Below are 6,040 nucleotides of genomic sequence, written 5' to 3'. Positions count from 1 at the left end.
TAGCCTTGTATGTTAAGCGTCTAAATAAATGATTCTATGCCCAGAGGTGGGAGCTGGTCACAACAATGCCCAAGATACATTATTATAGCTCTGAAAGCAGTTATTTTCTTGCAACGCGAAGGGTAACCTAACATGCGGATATTTCATTGCATGTGCATATTAAAAACCGCACGTGCAATGAAATATCAGACTACCAAATGAGAACGGTTTACTTGAGGTTATAAGCATTAAAGAAAAGAAAAAAAAAATACAAGCAGGTTCTAATGCCAAACACATCTGGCTGAATAAAATAATATGCCTGTTGTGTGAGACATAAACAGAGGAATTAAACAGGAAAAAATGTAGATGTCAAGTTTATAACACACGTACATATGGATTAGCAACTACCCCAGCCACTTAATTAGGTTCACGAAGTGCGGAAGTCCAGACCACCCACGGAGATTTCCATGTTAAAAAAAAAAAAAAAAAAAAAAGGTGAAGGACCTTGCAAACCACAGAGGCCATGGTGTAATTACCAGTCTAGGGGGAAAAACAGTTGGAACAGAAGAATGTACTTAAAAACAAGCTGGTCATATTAACCCAAGGAAAAAAAAGATTTATATATACAAGGTGCACCTGTTAATGAGTGTACAGCCACTCAATCTCACATTCAGCATTCTTAAAAGGGACAGTCTATGGTGTTTCTTACAGCCCATGAAGAACAGATGTTTGGGTGCTATGTAAGTGCCTTAATATGTATTCTTTACCTGTAAACAAAGGCAACTTATCTTTACCAGCTCCATTATCTACACCAGTTTTGGCTGCATAAAAAAAGCCAATCGCTAGCAAGAAAGTGCTCTGAAACTGGCTGGCTGTGAGTACTGCGCAGGCGAACACTGGTAAGCAAGCCAGGAGGCAGTGAAAATAAATGGCGAAGATTTGGATTAATCCTTCCATGGGCTGGACTAGGAAAAACCAGCAAAAAAATAAGTCCATAATATGGCCGGAGTGTCCCGTAAAAGAAAAAAATGAAAGGGACCAGGAAGCTTTAGGACAGAAACACCAAGAACTATATATGTAGCACTAGCAAAGCGTTCAGGTCTGATGGGCACGGTGAGGCAGTATGTCTGAATCTCAGAAGTGGACTGTAAATACAACTCCAACATCGGAAAAATCCAATAAGACAAGCAATAGCAGGTTTAGTTCATGGTGGGTTTTTAAAGCAAACAATACCACTGTTAAACATAACGAAATTCATAAAATGTTTAAACCTATCAAGCCCTTGTCATTGGGGTACAAATAAATATAAATAAGATTATTTTACTACGGCACTCATGGTTGTCCCATCTGGAAGTCGCATGGAAACACAGTAGTACAGAATAGGGAAAAGCTGATTTTTTTAATATATATTTTTTGATATTTTTTAATATAAAAGAGTTTTTCTCAAAAATAAAATAGATTGGATTTTTTTTTATTCTGACAGTTATTCTAACCCTATATGATAGCAGGGTTTTCATAAGAAGCACATCTTATCCAGTTTAGTGTTTTGGAGAGCATTTATTTACACCAAACGGTGGCAAAGCAAGCGTATCTAATAAGTCTCCTGTCCAGAAGCCATCTTCCCTCTAACCTTTGGGCTGCCTGAACCCAACAACAACTTGCCACTAAATAGGGCAGCGAGAATCACAGATCACCAAAACAATAAAGTAATACACATGATACATTGGCATTGCTTATTTTAATCTGTATTACAATGAAGTATATAGAGAACAGAAACATGAAACACATGATTTGGTGGCTCGCCTGGTTTTAAGCAGAAAACTAAAGGGACAAAATAAGTGATGGAAATAGGATTCACAGTATGACGTTCTCATTACCGGACCCCTGTTCTAAACCAGTTTTTACGCAGTACAAGCATGGAGCCAAGACCTGAAACCAGGAAAACACTCACCAGATTCATCAGAAAGCAAGGTTTTCTTAAAAATGTCCACACTATTTCATCAGCTGTTCGATTTAAATGTACACAATTCCAAGGGTTCAACTGAATTGCCTTCTAGCTCAATGAATCTGTGCAGGTTAATGACTGTTGGATGCTTTGGCTACACTGGGAACATTATTCTCTTCAGTGTTGGAATTGAAGACTGAGATATTGTACAAATCGGGACCTATTTTATAGTCACAATATTATTACAAACGTATACAGCACCAACTCAGAGTTTGATGCAATGGCAACGTCCGACCTGATGCCAAACCATGGGCCCCGATTGCCCAATAAGCTTAATGGGTGGGTTATAAGAGATCTCTGATCTCCCCTACCAGCCTATTTACCAGAACAACAGGCGATCTTACCTAGGGCGATACGGAGAAGTTCGGAGAAAGGCAGAGAAACATCTCATTTTTTTTTTCTATGATGGCTGCTCTTTGAATTTTGAGTTATGAACAAATTATAGCCCTATATGAGAAGATGCCGGTGAAAAAATATCCCAAAGAAACCATCTTCCGTAGAGATTTGCAAATAAAGCCCCGCGGCGTCACAAAGCATTGCTTGGGAAATTAGGCGTGTTTTCTACACTTCGGAGATGATGGCGTGGGGTAAAAATGACTGCACCAATGTATTATGAAGTAATTACCATCCCTACATGTTTTAGCAAGCTGGGGGCAAGATGAAACCTCTGTAAAAAAGTTAAGAACCATAGGTGTAATATTACTACATACTTACAAGGGAACTTGACATAAAATAATGATGGCTCTTTAAGGGTACGGGTATGGTAGGGTAAACCGGTACGGACTGCATGAATTGGATATTCTGCTGGGCTTTTTCCTTCTCTATGAACAGTAGTAAAATCTCAATTCTGCAACATTATCAGCACTCTAAATAATAACTCTAAATACTAGGGACTTGCCACAACTTTTTTATATATATATCACACACTACATGCATTATTATAATTTAATAATAAATAATAGTGTCCCAAAATAAAAAAGAGGAAACTGATTATAGTCCTAATTAATGTTATGCTTTAAATGTACCTTAATTAGCATAATTCTTTCTAGTGGATGGAAAAATGTAAAGGTTTTTTTCTTTTCTTTTCCTAGAAAAATACAGACCTTCCAGGCAGGAAGTAAAAAAGCTTTAAGCAGATGAAGCCAGAGCAATCCACATAAATTCGAAACATATGTTTGTACTTGTTTGGTCAGAACAACATGTGATGTCAAAGGTTAAGTGACGCTAGATGGGATTGAACTAAATGAAGCAATTATGGCCAAAATATGCCCGCACTCAAAGTTTTGGTGCTTTTCAAGGATCCCCCCATAAAAATAAATTCACATGTGGTGTGCAAATGGGACATGGTATATGCATTTCTGGGTGCAAGCCAGTTTTTAAGCACTGTTGTGTGGGTGTTATATACAATTCTATGGTTGCGAGTCACCATACATAATAAATGTAAATAATAAATCTCTCTGATTTAACTTTATATTAGACAGATCCGGCCAAGCTCTTTCTACAGAAGCCCACTGGTGCCAACTCTTCATAACGTATAATGCAACGGAGCAAGAAATACATCTATTCTGCAAACACTCCTTTAAGTGAATAACCCCCAGACGGAGGGTTTATTTGTTACTTGCAGTCTAAACATTAAACATCAGTGTGCTAAAAACTGAAGATGGATGGCAACATCTGCAGTGATTTAAAATTGAAAACTGCAGCTTCATAAGAAGATGGCAAGTTCTGTTTTATAGAAGCAATAAACCATGGCTAGTAGCGTTACATTGAAGATTGCATCTCATATGTGCAAATTGTATGTTAGGGTCCGAAGGGCACATGTTCACACTGTGAAACTGCTAAGCCTCCTGGCTGATTTACCCTAAACCTACAGCCCTGTCTGTTCATAATGCCAAAGGACCGACTCCAGGTTTTCAGCCACTACAGCCTTCACGTCATGACTAATTGCATATTTAAATACAGTGCAATAAAAACCAACGCATATTAGAAACTCAGAAGATGTTAAATACATGAGCATTGATAACATTGGTATTTTGGATACAAGCGGCTGCCGTCCCTTTTGTTATTACCTACAAGTGGCCATGACAAGAGCGGACGGAAAGTCAAGGCTAAGCCGCAGGCAGACGGCCATACAGCAGGACTTGTAACCCATTCCACGCTACTGGGTCTGGGACCAGCTCACTGACTCCCCTGCGTGTATAACACAGCAGGCCGGCCGCGTGAACGAGAGCCTGGGAAGGCTGCAATGTTTTTATGAATGGCCGCGGTCACGTGACGGCGGCCAGGCTGCGTTCTATTCACAAATCAGTTGGCGCTGCGCGCTCTCCAGACAAGCAACCTGATCTGCACTGCCCCCTCCCCCCGCACGGAGTTAAGCCGGCCTCCCTTTTATCCAGGACACTACATCCGACCCCACCCAGCCCGCAGATCAGCGATGATGGGCAGACAGCACGCCCTCCCGTACTGTGTAAACTGAGCGGGAGGCGGCAGACCAAGCCTCAGCAGGTCGTCTCACACCCACCAGTGGGATTTCTTTTTATGAATGAGCACAGCGCACAAATAAAAGGTCAGCAGAGAAGACATGGCGGCCAATGGGGACTGAAGTGTTAAAGCATCAGACACTCGTACTGAAGGGGTTAATCCGTGGAATTCCTGTGCAGCCAGGAGAAGTTTTGGAATCCGGCAGACGTCTCAGATTTAATGGCAGAACTAATCCAACAGGAAAGCCACCTGGATCCCTGGGGTCAGAGATCGGAAGCTGGGCTGGGCTGGGCTGGGCTGGGCCGGGCCACTAGACTTCCAAATGGAGAGTTATAAGAAAAACAACTTCTTAACCAGCAGATCTTCAGACAACTTAACACACCATTCTGCAGGCACCCCAAACCAAGCAACTGTCTCACCCCACCAACACACAGCCTGCTGGGGGACAAGGTCTTTATAATACTGCAGGGAAGCAGAAAAAAAAGAGCGCATCTTAGAAATATAGAATTAGACAGCAGATAACAACCATTCGTCTCATCCAGTCTGCACCTTTTTCCTTAATCAGTCCTTGGTCTTGTCTTATATTTAGGATAACTTTATCCATGTTTTATTTCCCCCACTATACCATTTATCTACCACCCTCTCGGGAAATCGTCTCCTAAAACACCTAAATATTAACGTTTTGTTGCACCAAAAATGATATAAAGATATGACGAGTACACCTGGGACATCTGTAACTTACAACACTTCTGTCTACTCTTATAAAGCACCAGCCAACACAAACCCACTTTATTTCTAATTCTAGACAACATACTACAAAATAAATGGAAGTAAATGAACTCCCTTTATTCTTTTCTGTGAATTACACGTGTAATTTCATTGGGTTTACGCAACCATATTAAATATGCTAAAAAGGCTTTATGGGCTTAAGGCAGAGCTCTAAGATTTACTAGCCCGGGGAAGTCACCTGTATAACAAATGTCTGAAAGGAAGCCAGAACGGGGCTGTAAAAAAGAATTTTGTAGTTTCTATGTAAGCGGTAAAAAAATACAGTCTATGGATAAGAAAGCTAGTGCTGAAGGGACTATTGCAGGACAGCAGTTCATTCTGTAGGATGAACCCAGATGCCACCGCAGACCTTAAAGGTGCTGATCAAGTCGGACAAAACATTAAATTGCACCTTCTAGTAAGTTAAAGAGATAAATGACACATAAAAAGAACCTTATCACAGATATCGAAAATTACTGGGCCAATCCACACAAGAACTATGAATGTACAAAGTGCATTAGACACCTGGAAACCGCATTCATCTAATAAGCCATACCAGAACCAAGCTTCGGCTAACCCAAGCCTACTAAATACTCTCACGGAATCCTAAATGTCTGAATTTGCCCTGGATATTAGGCATTACCCTTAGGCAAGGATATTTTTTATAAACAATATCCTTGCCTAAGGGTGCACGAGACTTAAATCCAGCAGCGAACCCTGTCCCTTTTATGTAGGCTTCGCTCGAGGCCCAAAACGTCCCTGCGGACACCTATGATTGCTGGTTAAGTAAACGGTTACTCAGATATC

The sequence above is a fragment of the Sceloporus occidentalis genome, unplaced genomic scaffold, assembly GCF_023333645.1.
Source record: "Sceloporus occidentalis isolate IW3139 unplaced genomic scaffold, rSceOcc1.0.p SCAF_15, whole genome shotgun sequence".
Lineage (NCBI taxonomy): Eukaryota > Metazoa > Chordata > Lepidosauria > Squamata > Phrynosomatidae > Sceloporus > Sceloporus occidentalis.
Note: the sequence above shows the minus strand (reverse complement) of the source record.